The following is a 14,927-nucleotide window of genomic DNA, read 5'->3' on the forward strand; positions in this document are numbered from 1 at the left end:
ACCTGGCAGGGTGGCTCATGCCTGTAATACCAGCACTTTGGGAGGCCAAGGCAGGTGGATTGCTTGAGCCCAGGAGTTGGAGACCAAACTGAGCAACATGGCAAAACACTATCTCTACAAAAAAAAAAATACAAAAATTAGCTGAGTGTAATGGCAAATGCCTGTAATTCTAGTTTCTCAGGAGGTTGAGGTGGGAGGGTCACTTGAACCTGGGAGGTCAAGGCTGCAGTGAGCCATAATCACACCGCTGCCTCCAGCCTGGGTGATAGCGTGAGACCCTGTCAAAAAAAAAAAAAAAAAAAATGAGGCCACACCAGTGGCCCAGTAAAATAGAGTGGAGATTATTGTCCCTAGAGTCTAAAACATCAAGAAACTGAAGGGTTGCAATGTAATTGATGAGAACACCTGAATACCAATGGATGTTAGTGTATGAGACGCAGACACTGAAGTCACTGAGGAAGATGGACGTATGCTCAGCAAGATGTGGAGTGAGGGTGAAAGAGGTGGAGGGAGGCTGCCATGAGTGGATGCTGGACTTTAGAAGAGAAGTAGTAGGATAACCTGGAATTAGCAGAGTTCAGGGAGGCAACCCCCTCACCTCAGCCCATGAGCTAGAAGAGTGACCTCTGCTGGACAAGGTTGGTAAGGGACTCTCATGACAGAAATCCAGGTTTTAGTCAAATTGGTAAGAGACCAAATTGCAAATGTAAAAACGATGGAGAGATTCCCCATGGGAAAGGGCAAGTGATAGAAAGATGCAACGGGGTAAAACGTGGTACAGAAATCCTCCAGACAAACGCGGGAATAGAGATTTGCTGGGAGAGCAAATTTAGGGCCATGTGAGAGGAACATAGAATGGAAGAAGATGAATATTAGCAAGTAGGATGGAATGTCTCTCATTCCTGCATTTATTCATTCATGAGGAGAGGAATAGGTAGACGTTTGTTTAATTATCCAGGTTGGTGTCAAGATTTTCATCTAGTTCGTTGCTTCTGAGTGTGGAATCATCACTTCATTTCCTTAGCTTCCTTTAGGTTGATCTTGAGAGTGGGCACTAAAGTTTGGGGAATAGGGACGAAAGTGAAAGGCAAGGAAAGTTTATATCAGAGAAGACTCACAGAGATTAATAATAAAAAAAGTTCAAGTAATGGTATCAGACTATAAATCCATATCTAAAATTCCAAACACCATCTCCCTGTCCCCAAGAAGGAGGAAATCAGTATTTAGTACAAAGATCTGGCCAATTTATTTAAAAATACATGCGCTCTCTCTCCCTGTCTCTCTCTCTCTCTCTCTCAGAAAGAAGGCGCAAGAAGTAAGACATTATGCGACATTTTGATTGACCAAAAGAAAACCAAACTAATGCAGTGTCATGTCAAAATGCATTTTTTGCTGTTACACAACTCGAGCCAAAAAGGATTGCAAAGTATTTTACATACACACTGCTCTCGTACTCTGTGAGCTAGGTAGCAGAAAGCACAACTGTCAACACGGCACCCCCTATTCTCTAAAAGGGGCACACTTACTGAATTTTAATTTTTGCTGCCTTTACAATGTTTGAAGTTTGAAATGGAAAGTACACAGCTTCTTTCATTAGGGAACAAGGGGATGGTAATGAAATAGGGTGGTTGTTATCTGAATTAAATGGTTTCCTGTTTATTTTGTTTGGTGATTTTCTTTTTTCTCTGAAGAGGCAAAATACTCCAATTATGGCTTAATGGAAGTTGTTACTCAATGGGAACAATCCATTCACGGTGGTGAAGAAAAGCACATAGGTACCTTCATCAGTTTGATCTGGTCTAAATGGCATTCTTCCTTAGAGCAGGCAGAGAGGTGAGCAAGATTCGATGGACTTTCAGAACATGTCATTGACAGGAACTTTCTCTCTCCTCTGATCCCAACACCACAGGCCTGGAGGAAGGTAGTTTTTGCTTTTCTGAGTGGGCCGTGGTCACCAGGGAGGCTTGAGTCTCTTTATCGGTCTCCTCTTTATCGCTAAATAAAATAAGACATCTGCCAACCTGCCTAACTAACACCTTAAGCCCAGACAGAAAGTCATCTGGCATCTATCCAACTTCTCTGAGTCACTGAAATGACTTGTTTAAGATAACCTGGTCAGAAGCAGCTGCAGTAAAATCACTTACTCCTCCTATACAGCAATGTCCCCTGGGCACAGATTCCCTCCTTTCATGAACAAAGGTGATTCACTCCATACTCACATCCACTGCTCAGGCCAAAGTTGGGTTAAAAACAAAATTAATATCCGGCATCATTTCTTGAAAAAATGTTTCGATAAAATGAACTTCTCCCTCTCACTCCTTAGATCATGGGCATTGCTTGCCTGACAGAACATGAGAATTGTGAGGAAAAGAGTCTCTAATTTTCCTCCACATTTGCTAACAATCTTTTTGCATTGTCCCTAGAGAATCTAATACTTAGCATACTTCCCTGCAACCTTAGTTCATGTCCAGGCCTTTTATGCCAAACCAATCCATTATACTTCCTTTCTAGAGCCAAGTGGAGTGGACATTTGTTTTTTCGGTCACTCAGTGTACGTATACCCTACTTCGTGTGACTGCAGTCAGGGGAACACCTGTCACTCATTCTTGGTCCCTGTGGCTCAAAGGCATCATTCCATCCAGACCTAGAATGGTCAGTGTATGATCACACTTTCCTGGGCACTGCAACTGGGTCCAAGGTAGGTAAATGACCAAGTCAGAGCCCATAAGGAGCAGTGAGTTCGAGCAGATACTTCTAGGAAAGAGACTTTCTTCCTGTGCTGAATTTGAGAGGGCAAAGAAGTTAGAGCTGTGCCTTCATTTGCTACAATATAGTCTGTGATGAAAGCTACCCCAGCAGGAGGAGTTTCTGAGAAAGAGAGAGTAACCAAGTCCTGAATATGCTGTTAGAGATCTGAATACAGGAAGGCCTGAAGCAAGCCAATTCCTGGGCTTTTCAAAGTGTCATTAATCCTCTTTTTATCTTAAGGCAGGATTTTTCAACCAAAAGGGTCATACCTGGCACTCCGAGTATCATCCCAGAGCCCGTTTTTCTAGATGCTGGCTCTATTTACATGCTCTCTCCTTTGCATGTTAAAATGATCCTCTTCTCAGAGTCTCCAACAAATGTCCCCTGGTTGAAGCCATCCTCATTCATTCTGTGCAATCCAGTGGTGAAGCATAAGTTCTTCCCATGTTGACAACATCTTCTGTATCTTTTTCTTCTTCCCATTCATCCATTTTCAATCCAGCAATGATTTACAGAGAGCTCAGTACATGCCCTTAGAAGGCATGAGGGATGGGCAGCCTCAGCCTCCTCAGCCTCAGCCTCAGCCTCAGCAAATACACGTAATTGCAGAACAAGTGGTGTTCACCAGGACAGGAGAATGCAAAAAGTGATGCGGAGCACAGAGCAGGGGTCCTGGTTGGAAGGACTGGGGCTCTTAGCATGTCTCCAGCCCTCCAAAAATCTTCCATAAGGTTGGACATTTGAGCAAGAGAGCATTTTCCATCTTCCCTCATGCTCACTTTTCATTCTTATATATTGAGAGATAACTATTTTGGAATACAGAAGAAGTATCCCAGGCAGAAATTCATTCTACTTGGAACACACATTTATGAGTATATCTACCATACGCCTGGCATTTTCTGGGCCCTGAGAACAGAGTACCTTAGTGTCACAGAACTTATGCTCTAGTGGGAGAGACAGGCCACAAACAAGTAAAACATAAATATCTAATTGATATCAGATGCTTAAAAGAAAACTAGAGTATGGTAGAGAGATTAGAGCACGGTAGAGGGATAGAGACGCTTGGCTGGAGTTGAGGTGTGGGCCTGTCTCAGGTAAGGTGATGAGAGAAAGCCTCTCTGAAAAGAATGTCATTTTTGCAGAAACACAAATTGACTGAGGCTGTATGTCATATGAATAGCTGGGGAAGGAACATTTCAGGCAGAGAGAAGAGAGAGCAACTGCAAAAGTCCTGAAAGATCCAACTTCTCCCTCAGGCGCTGTAGACACAGGGCCTATAATACTTTTAGGGACACACAGAAATGTTTTAATTCTTTCCAAATCAGAAGAAAAAATGAACTTTCAGGTCCAAAAAATGTTTTAATACATAATATTTGTATGTTCATCTTTATATCCATGCAGTGGTAGAATATAATTTTGATTTTTTTTTTTTCTTTTGTACTGGAGGAATGGGCCCACGAAAGTCACAGGGCAGCTCTGGGCTTGTTAGGAGACGAGCAAGGCTATGTGACCAGAGGAATCGGGGTGGAGGGATGGTTGCAGGCAGTGAGCTCTGATGTGCAGGCAGGGATACAGGCAGGTGGAACATTAGGTCTGGAAAGCTGGATTTGGGTTTGGGAAGTAGGCAGCTAAAGGGGAAGAAGAGAGGAAAAGAAAAAACCTGAGCGCTCAGATTTTTTGATTTTGCTAAAGTCCGCAATTGGAACATTGAATATTTCTGACCACTTCAAGCAAGGGGTTTCTAATGACTTTTTAATTTTTCACCAATTTAAATGAATGACTTCTTGTAGGTTACCAACTTCACCTGAATCTTGAGATCATCTTCTGTTGGATCTAAGCTTGATGTTTTTCTTCTGACCTTCTACTCTGCTCCACTGTGGGACAGAATAACAACTTAGAATGATGTTGAGCCATTTTGTGATATTCAAATGCCATAAAAATGTAGGTTGTTGTCAGTATGGTTAATAATAATAAGTAATAATGCTTCTGCCCGTGGATGGACTCGGCTTAGAGACAAATAACCTTTTTTGCTGGCTCGCCTACCTAGTGTCCATACCCAGCATAATCAGGAATCTCTCAGCCACAACCAATATTTCAGGATTTGTCACACTGTGTTGTGAACTCATAACGTTTATGACACTGCTTGTAGCTTCTCATTTACTAATACCAGTGATATTTAAAGCTCTTAATAGTAAAGGCCTGAGCCACTTGCTGCATCATCCCTTTGCTTTCCTACATCCTGTTGAGACAATTGAGGTCATCTCTCATTTTCTATTGTGCATACTCATATTTAACATGACCTAGTGGAACTGGAGCCTGTGCCAGCAAGCTGGGAACTCCCAGCATCCCCCAGACCTCTCAAGGTCCTTTGCAAAGCTGGCTGTTTGAGCAAGGAAACCTTTTTTCCGCCTCTCTTCTTAGAAGGAAATAAGTTGGGATGCCTGAAAGTCTGTGAGGTCAAAAGGGCTCACGGATTTTGTCAGAGCTTCTTTAGGAAGTCGTTTTTTATTGCAATCCTCCTGTATGGGCAAATACCAAATTTAAAATAATGTAAAAGGGCTTCTGAATTTTAGGATTAGGGAGGACTATACGGAAGGAGGACAATCAGTTTTAATGATACCTAGGGGCAAGAAGAGCTCTATTACATGCCTACTGTCCCAAAATGTAAACTAACTTGTAAAACTACGTTTACTTCTGTAAACATTATCAGAGAAAGTGCGGAAAGATGTAGAGAAAAAGAAATTGTTTTAGCGTCTCTACTTTTTGAGCCTCATCTGATTTCTGACAGATACAGCTTCCAGATGAAAAAGCCCGTGGATAAACCAAGAAGCCCCCTTTAGGACCCTTTTCAACTATAGGTTAATTTTCAGTGGAAATTCAAATTCACCCATGTTGCAGTTCCAGAATTCAGAAAGAAATGAAAGCGTTGCTGATAGTTCTGCTTTGAAGATGTCTTATCAGGGAATGATGGTCCTGGGCATCTCTTTTTTTTTTATTATTTTCTTCAACATTATCTATCATTTGCAAATAAGTGAGCCATACAAATGATGCTAGAACCCCAATCCCTGAGGTTTCCTGAGAAAATGAGATGCAGCCTGAAATACTGGAGTTGTGCGATTGGAGAAAGCCCCCCAGCAGCCTGGTACTTAGAGTAAGGGAGGTGATTGTCCTGCGCGCCTTCACCTGTCCACTGCATCTGGTCCGGGTGCAGGGCACAGTGAAAGGGCAGGCCTCAGAGGAGAACAGCAAGGATGCAGGAAAGGAGACTGAGGGGTGCGAGGGCTGCTGTCTGCCAGTATTTGGAGATTAGTCATGTAAAAGAGCAAACCTATGCTCTGTGGCTTCAGATGGCAAAATAAAGCGCAGATAGTGGAAATGCTAGATTCCTTTTTTTCATTTTTTTAACTATGGTAAAATAAACATAACAATTTACCGTTTAAAACATTGTAGGTGTACAGCTCAATGGCATTAAGTACATTCACGCTGAGGTACACCATCTATCTCCGGAACTCATCTCTGCAAATGGAAACTCCATACCCATTAAACAATAACTCTCAATTTTCCCCCTTTCCCAGCCCCTGGCAACCACCATTCTACTTTCCATCTTTATGAATTTGACTACTCTAAGTGTCTCATATGAGTGGAATCATACAGTATTTGTCCTTTCATGTCTGACTTCATTCACTTAGCATAATGTCTTCAAAGCTCATCCATGTCATAGCATGGGACAGGATTTCCTTCCTTTTAAGGCTGAATAATATTGCACTGTATGTATATATCACATTCTATTTGCTCATGTATCTGTCAGTCAATGGGCATTTGGTTTGTTTCCACGTTTTAGATACTGTGAATAATGCTGCTGCGAACGTAGATGTACAAATATGTTTGGATTCCTGCTTTCAATTCTTTTGGATATATACTCTGAAGTAGAATTACTGGATTACATGCCCATTCTATATGTAATTTTTTAAGGAGCCACAGTGGCTGTACCATTTCATATTCACAACAGCAATGCACAAGGATTCTGACTTTTCTCCATCTTCAGCAACACTTGTTATTTTATGCTCTTAATTTTTTAGATAATGGCCATCTAATGGGTATAAAGGGAAATGCTAGATTTTGACTGACTCTAAGAAACAATGATCTCACAATAAGATCTGTCCAATTAGGGTCTGCCTCATTACTAAGTACGATCAAATCAGAAGTTAGTCTAGATGAATGCAAGTTTAGTTCCAAAATTGAGAGTCTGTGAATTGTGACACAATGGTATTCGAGGACTTTATTATTTTGTCTATTTTCTGGTCTGATGCATACAAGAATAATGCATACTTGCAATGGTTTGTTGGGAGTTACATGTATATAACACATGATCATCACAAACTGATGATCCACAGATCGGACCAGCAGATGTATTTTGTTGAGTATATATGTCTCAAAACTTGGAGATTCTCAATAAAATTTAGATATCCTGCTTCTCCTATAAGATGGGAAAACACAGCAACAATGGACTTACAGTCCCTGGAATGAGAAACAGGAGGTTCCCTCCTCACTGTCCTGCTCAACGGTGTGTAACCTGCTGCCCCCAGCCTGGTTGTCCATTTAGACAAACTACCCAATTATAAACAAGTGGTAGATGCCAGTGACTTATGTACCTTAAGAGCTTTCCACAAGATACAAGCTCTTTGACCAAAGCATTTGAAACAGGAGAATATTACCACATTGATCATTTTTTCCAATATTCATATATTTAATTATTTTGTTTTGTTAATTTTTAAACAAAAGTAACTAGTAAAGTCTAAGCTGTTACCCTTAGAGCCTTTTACAAAAATGGTCATCACTTGCCATTATGATATTTGTTCCATAAGAGCAAGGGCCATGGATATTTTCTCACACAGTATACTCAAAGTCTAGGTTGTATGATAACATTAGCCATTACTATGAGTACAATAATATTATTGTTTGTTGCTTTTAATAAGTTTTGAGTATATTTTGTGATGAACTGAAAGCAGTCATCCAACTCAGTAACAGGACAACACAGGTACTTAAAATAGTGTGTGATTAAAACCATTCATTCAAAGCACATCAAGACAACAAGACTTGTTTTGTCACTTTAGTTCTTTCAAGGGTAAGATTTGAACCCAAGATTGGGTTAAACATTATCAAAATTTGTGTATGTGGGCTTGTTTTGTTTCGTTTGGTATAAAAATCATTGTCTGAATTCAGAGAAAGTCCTAGTTTATAAAGTAAATTTAGTTTTTGATACTATTATTCTGGCTTGCTTTTGCTTTCTTCTTCTTTCTCTTTCCTTCTTTCTTTTGATTTTTAGTTTTCCTTGCCTATCTGTTTTTTTTTTTTTGACAGTGATAAAGAAGTGTTGAAAGGGAAGAAACAGTTGTCATTCAGAACTATACTTTTCCATAGGACTATAATGTAGAGTTGAAAGTAATCTGATGTGGGTTATGATTTATGTCAGATGAATGCCAAATAATTCTGGGTCATTTATTTTGTTTCAGGCACAACAATAGGGGAAGGAGAAGGAGAACAGGTTGGTTTAAAAAATCAAACCACGAAAACCTCAATAAATGTTTTATAACTGAAATTTATAACTGAATGAATGCCACAATGCCTAAAATTCCTGCTGTGAAAGTTACTGCTGTGGGATAAAGCATGGGGAATCCAGAAAGCAGAGGTAATATATTCAGATTTTTCCTCTAGCAGCCAAAGCAAATGAAAATGTTTCCCCTGGGAATCTGAGGATAGAGCCTGAAGAAGGTTCTGGGCAAAAATTCTTTGAAACCTTGCATTTTGACTTAAAGTTCATTCAGAGTTTGGACCTCATGGCATATCCCATGCCATCAGGAGCAGCAGCATATACCAGCTACTGTGCTTAAGGATTTAGTTAAATCCCACAGCAACCTCATATAGGGGAAGTACAATATTGTCATTATCCTCATCTTTAATGTGAAAAACCAGAGTACATGGTATCTCCATACATATCTTAATAAAAGTACATTTTAAATTATTTCAAAGTTAAATTGCTTAACTTTCTCTCAACAAATGTATCAGCAAAAGGAGCATTTCAGAAAGAAGGCCATATTTATTCTATGACATCTTTTACTTTCTGGGTATTTCAAAGGTATCCCTGTTGGTAAAAGAGGATATGCTATTTGTACCACTGAAGACATTGGCACTGAGTGGCTAATTTACTTTTGTTGCAGTTCAAAAAAGTTTTAAACTATAGTAATAATATATGTTTCACTGTTAAAAACTCGGAAAATAAAAGAAAAAAATGAACTCTCATTATCCTGTTAGCTATCATTTTGGGAGAAAAAAGCATGAGGAAACCTTGGGAAATGGAAAGGAAAAAAAAGAACAGTTATATTGTGAATAAAGAAAGATTATGGGACCATCTATCAGGATAGGTTTAAGTGGGACACCACAGTGGTATTTCTGGTTGCTAAAAGGACTGATACTGCTGAGAGAGCAAATGGCATCAAACATTCCAGAAGTGGAGACAGGAGAAAGGACTGAGGAAACATCAAGGAAGGGGTCTTGGAGATCAGGGTTGCCCACTCATCAGTTTTGCTTACGTCACCTTAAATTTGTTCAGAGCATGGAACTGAGATGGTCCTAGATCCTGGGGCACCAAGGCTTTCCTTTGGGAGACTGACTCTACTTGATCATTTCTCCTTCTCTGCACCCCTTCCCTGCCCTGCCCCCTGCCATAATCATCTACTAATGATGTACTTCGAATTTGTCTGAAGCCTAAATTACCTCTCACATAGCCTCATTCTCTGTTCTTACAATTCCTGGCTTGCCTGGAGAATTTCTGTACTTAAAAAAATAATCATCCCAATTTTATGGGAAATAACAAAGAAGAGTTAAGTAAAATAAGCCACAGAGTTCAGTAAACTCTATAGAGTCAGGGGTAATATCTCTATTTGCTCACTGTGGTATTCCCAGTGGTTTTGGCTGGTACCTGGTACATAGTAGGTGTTCATTAGATATTTAGTGAATGAATGAAAGTAGATTGTATCAGTCTGGGTTCAGGCAGAGAACAGAACTCACCCCACATGACTCAAATGAAGAGCCTTTAATGAAGAACTCCTTACACAGTTGTGGGTAAGGGTAAGGGAACTAATGAGGGCTAATGAGGGCTGAGAGGCATCCAGGAACTGCTATCCATGGAAGGCAGTTACCAGTGCTAGGGCTGAACAGATGAGGAGAGGAAACAGTGTATTCCAAGTCCAGTGAAGTCTGCACTGTGCTAGAGGCTGTAATCATGGAAGGTCAGAATTACAGTCAGAGACAAAGCATGGAAGCAGAGAGGGAGAAGAGAAGAAATATTCCTACCCTTCTCCCATCCCACTCCTCTCTTACAATTACCTTCCGTTGCCTGAATCCAGCTGTATATCAAGCCAGTCAGGGAGCTTGGGTGCTGCAGTCACTAGTGGTCAGTTCCTGAGGCAAAGAGAACGGGGTAGAGAAGAAACAACAAGCAGAGGAGGCAAAGGTGGCGAAACCAGCACAATGTTACTTCGCTAGCACATGGGAAATGCAGTGTCCATTTCTGCATGTTTAGGCTCTGGTCACTCTTAGGGATTACTTTGCTCTCTTTAATAATGTAACAATTGATATATACATGGGATCTTATACTTGGTTTTCAGGAAACTGGAACCAACATTTCCTGGGGAGAGCAATGGGGCATCTGGGTCTACTCCTTCCCTATCAGACAAAAAACAGTCTCTTGGCATTTAGGACATGATGCATGGCCCATCTGTTCCTCGGGCTTCTGCCTGATTGATGTAGGGAAAGCGCTGTAGCTGTAATTAGGATGTCTATATCCCTCAAGTGCTAGTGGTCTAATGATGTGGCCTTAAGCAATTTCTTGCCTGGGTCATGCCTCAGTTTCCCCAGCCTTAAAGTGAAGAAAATATGGTTCACAGAGCTGACATGAAGATGAATTAGATAATCCTTGCTGATATAGTATGTTCCTTTTTTTTTCCTAGATGGAACTGTGTTGACACTCAAACACAAATACTACTGAGTACTTATACTATGCAAAAGTCACAACAAAGCTTCTCATGGACACTGCACTAAGAAGCGAACTCTCCAAAAAGCTGGAATATGTAAAAAATCAGTCAGCAACCTAAACTTCCTCTAAAACACAAACAATCTGGCACAAAGGAAGCTTGAATCTCCTGGGGTGCAAATTTCTAGAGGCATGACCTTTGGAAATTAAGTAATTCCTGCAATTCCTGTTGTGTTTTTCAGGACATCATTAATAGGAACTATATGGAGCCAGTTATCTGTATTCTGTGGGCCCAAGATGTGTGCCAAAGGAGCCTAGGTATGTGAAGCTTTTACACAATCGTACTTATACTTCCACGGTGCAGCTTCTCTATCCTAGCCTAACTGCACATTAACTTGTTAATCCATTCCCCAGACTCTGTTTACTGAAAGGATACCTGCTGGACCAGTTGTGCTTCAGACTCCAGGACAAGGATGTGAACTTTAGTTTATCCATTCTGTTCCTTTCTGTTATTTTGGGCTATTTGTAGGAATCATTTTTTTTTTGTCCCAAACACTTCACAAAATTCCATTTCTCTCATTGTTCCCCAGATATGGACTCCTGAGTGCAGTGTAAACAAGGATGAGGTTTCAGAACTTTCCTCTGTAAAAGCACCCGTCCTTCCAATATGAAAATGGCCCATGGACCTGTCATCAGGGAGCTGGACTGCGTTGAGTGACTCATGGTTTTTGCTTTAAGAGTAAGAGAGTTGCAATGATACGTTGACACTGGGTACCTATGAACTCCACTGAAAGACGATTGGCCAAGACTAAGTGTACAATTGCCCGACACTGAAATGGGATCTGAACTTAGGCTACCTTTTTTCATGAAGGTATGAGCACTTTATTTTGAAATGTCCACAAGGTTTCTTCTTGGAGAATGTAACACCTTTTTTAAAGGTTTCCAGTTTTTTGTCATAGTATCTACATTCTCAAGATAAGAGTTCATCTATATGGTTTGGGGTTTCTTTTTGGTAAATTTTAAAGTTTCTTTCTAATCCCAATAGCTATCCTTCATTCACATTTAAAAAGAACCTTTCAGGAGCTAGAAAACAATATCAAACCTACACTAAATTGTCCACACACAATATTTAAAAGCACTCAACTCCTTAAGTTTGTATATTGTGATTTCAAATGCTTCTACATCGTGGCTTACAAAACTGGTTTGCTTAAACACTTTAAGATACATAAATATGCCTTTACATTTTCCTACATTTGAGCTCTAATTTTCTGGAATAGCCGAGAGCTCACTAGTCAGAGCTCAGCAAGCAGCGCTGCCAAAATGTTTTAGTTACTCTGACTCCTCATCTGTGGAATACCAGGGCAAAACCAAGTGATCTGCAAGGCATTTTCTGGCCATAAAGTTCTGTGGTTCTAATTTGAAGCTCTAATGTTGCCTCTTTACTAAAAATATTTAAGTAGGAAATGAAATGATGTCAAAGAGGGAGTGTATAATGGTTAACTCCCATGGCATTGCCATTTGTTTGTTGCTTTATATGAAAAGACTTTTAGTCCAATAAAAAGACATAGCCAAACTCTAGCACTAAAAGGACAAGATGGAGCTCAAGGCAACTTGGTCCTACCTTACATAACCAACTACATAAGAATTGGCATAAAAATGGGCAGTGGTGTAGTGGAATTCCAAAAATGAAGGTAGACGGGGGTGACCACAGATGGCAGAGATAGTAATCATGGAGGAGAAGGTATAAGGGAAATGCATAGGAAGTTTTTTGATTGGTTTCTGCTCCCGTTATACTTGCTGATCACCCAAAATCATGAGTCTGGGCATATAATAATTTTGTCTTTTTTTATTCTTATAACAATATTGTAGTCTAAGGAGGATGTAGCCTGACATGTACATTGGGTAAACAACTTTGTCAAGATGCCCTGGATATGTGAACCATAGTAGGGGAAGAGGCTGGGGGAGAATGTACAAAGGGACAGATAGATGTTGCAGAGAAGCTGAATCAGAGCTGCCAGGGAGAGGGACTGTGAAGTACGCCACATGCAAGAGGGGACTCACAAGGAGGCAGTAGTATGATTTGAGGCAGGACAGGATGACTGGGTCAGGCAGCAAAGTACATTTCACGATCAGACAAATCAGTTCAAAAATACATGAAAGTAGGGAGAAGCTGCTTAGGGGAGTTCCCATCCATGCAGATTTAAGAAAAAGGCCCAAGGAAGGGAAATGGACAGAGATGCTAAGAATCGTGACAAGTAAGGGTTTGGAGACGAGTTTTATTTCATATTGTGGTTTAAGTTAGGAGTAAGCAAGGAAGAACTGAGTGGTTCTGAGCATCAGAGCTGATAGGATGAACCAGGTGAGGGGAACACACCACAGAAATTTGGAATTTGACCAATCTAAATATGACTTTGTACTCTGAAACATTCACATCAGCTGTTGGAGGTGAAGAACTATTGGGAAGATATTTAGGGAAGGGGCCCAAGCCCATGGGTTAGATGAAAGATATCCCAAATGCCCAGAAATGTTTCCTTTGCTGATTCCATCCAGGCCCATGAAAGTACGTATTACAGTAAAAGCCTACCCCTCTGTAAAGGATGGCTGATCATCGTCACCAGATAGTGATTTATAACATGTGAAGTCCAGGCCAGGAGAGACACCAGACCCATGTCTCTGCTTTGGGACAGGCATTCATTATTTAAAATGTCAGACTTGGAGCATATTTGGGGTAAGGAGCATCTCTTCTTAACTCTTGAGGCAGATGGTTCATACCCTGGAAAAGCAAGAGGGACCCTCCCTGGTTTTACTTTCCTAGAGGGTCTGAGGCTAGCAGAGACTTGGGCCCTGTGTTCAGAGTAACTGGCCTCTCCACGTAGCTGGATAACCTGTTTCAACAAGACTGGATGAGCACCCTCTTTTACTTCCTGTATCCCATAAGGGATCTCATCAGAGGAGCTAATCTTGGGGTACACAGACTAACTCTCAGCTCCAGGGGCTTAGTGGGCTTCATTTTATGAAGAGGGTAAGCATGTTCACAACTGGATTCCAATACCTCTGGTGAAACCTCCACACCTGTTCATTTTTCTCTTTAACTGCATCTTAATTTCTATGGCAGTGGTTCTCAAACGTTTTGGAATCAGAATTCCTTTATACTCCTACAAGTTTTTGAGGACTCCAAAGAGCTTTTGTTTATATTGGTTATGTCTATTACTTGTTACTCATTAAAACTGTAGAATTTTTAAAAAATTTTATTAATTAATTTATACATAACAATCAGAAACTTAATACAAGTTAATACATTTTCATAAAAAGTAACTTTTTTTTTTCAAAACAAAACATTTCATAAGGAGATGGGCATGGTTTTACGTTTCTGAAAAATCTTTGTAATGTCTGGCTTAATAGGATACAGCTGGGTTCTCATGTCTGCTTCTGCATTCAATCAATTGCGTGATATGTTGCTTTGGTTAAAGATGTACATGAAAGAAATCCAGCTTCATGAAGATAGGTAGCTGGAAGAGGGTGAAGTATATTAATACCCTTTTGAGATAATTATGGATACTGTTCTTTGATACTACACCAAAACTCGATGAGTGGTAGTTTCTTAAAGATTACTTACAGTGGAGAATCTGAAACCATATCAATGGATTTTTCATATTTTTTTTACATTAAAATCCACTGATCTATTTTGTGCTTTGAATGGATCTTGTACTACAGCATGACTTGGTAACATCAAGCATTGGTCATTGGGAAAATATTGGTTCACTGAGCTTTGCGGATCTCCCAAAATCTTGTGACAATGTCAAAAAGTCACATTTACTAACATCACTACCCATTTCATCAAAAAGGCCTATAAGTATTAGGAAGCTGTTAAATTCATGGTGATGGATACGAGTTATCTAAAATTCTAATTTGTGCTTGTAAATGCAAATATTGTAACTGCCAAAAAATAGTATGCTTTGTTTTCTTTGAAATTGCAGGCTCACTTCATTTGTTTTTTTAGAAATACCTCTCTCAGTTTGTCAGTCAGTCATCCTTTCAAGTAAAAATAACATTCCGTTAAAAAGTGGCTATTTCAAACAATCTCACAAGTGATTTTCCTTCAGACAAATGATGTATTTCAGTGTGCAGCAGAAGTGCTATATATTTT

This window comes from Piliocolobus tephrosceles, chromosome 3, assembly GCF_002776525.5.
Source record: "Piliocolobus tephrosceles isolate RC106 chromosome 3, ASM277652v3, whole genome shotgun sequence".
NCBI lineage: Eukaryota > Metazoa > Chordata > Mammalia > Primates > Cercopithecidae > Piliocolobus > Piliocolobus tephrosceles.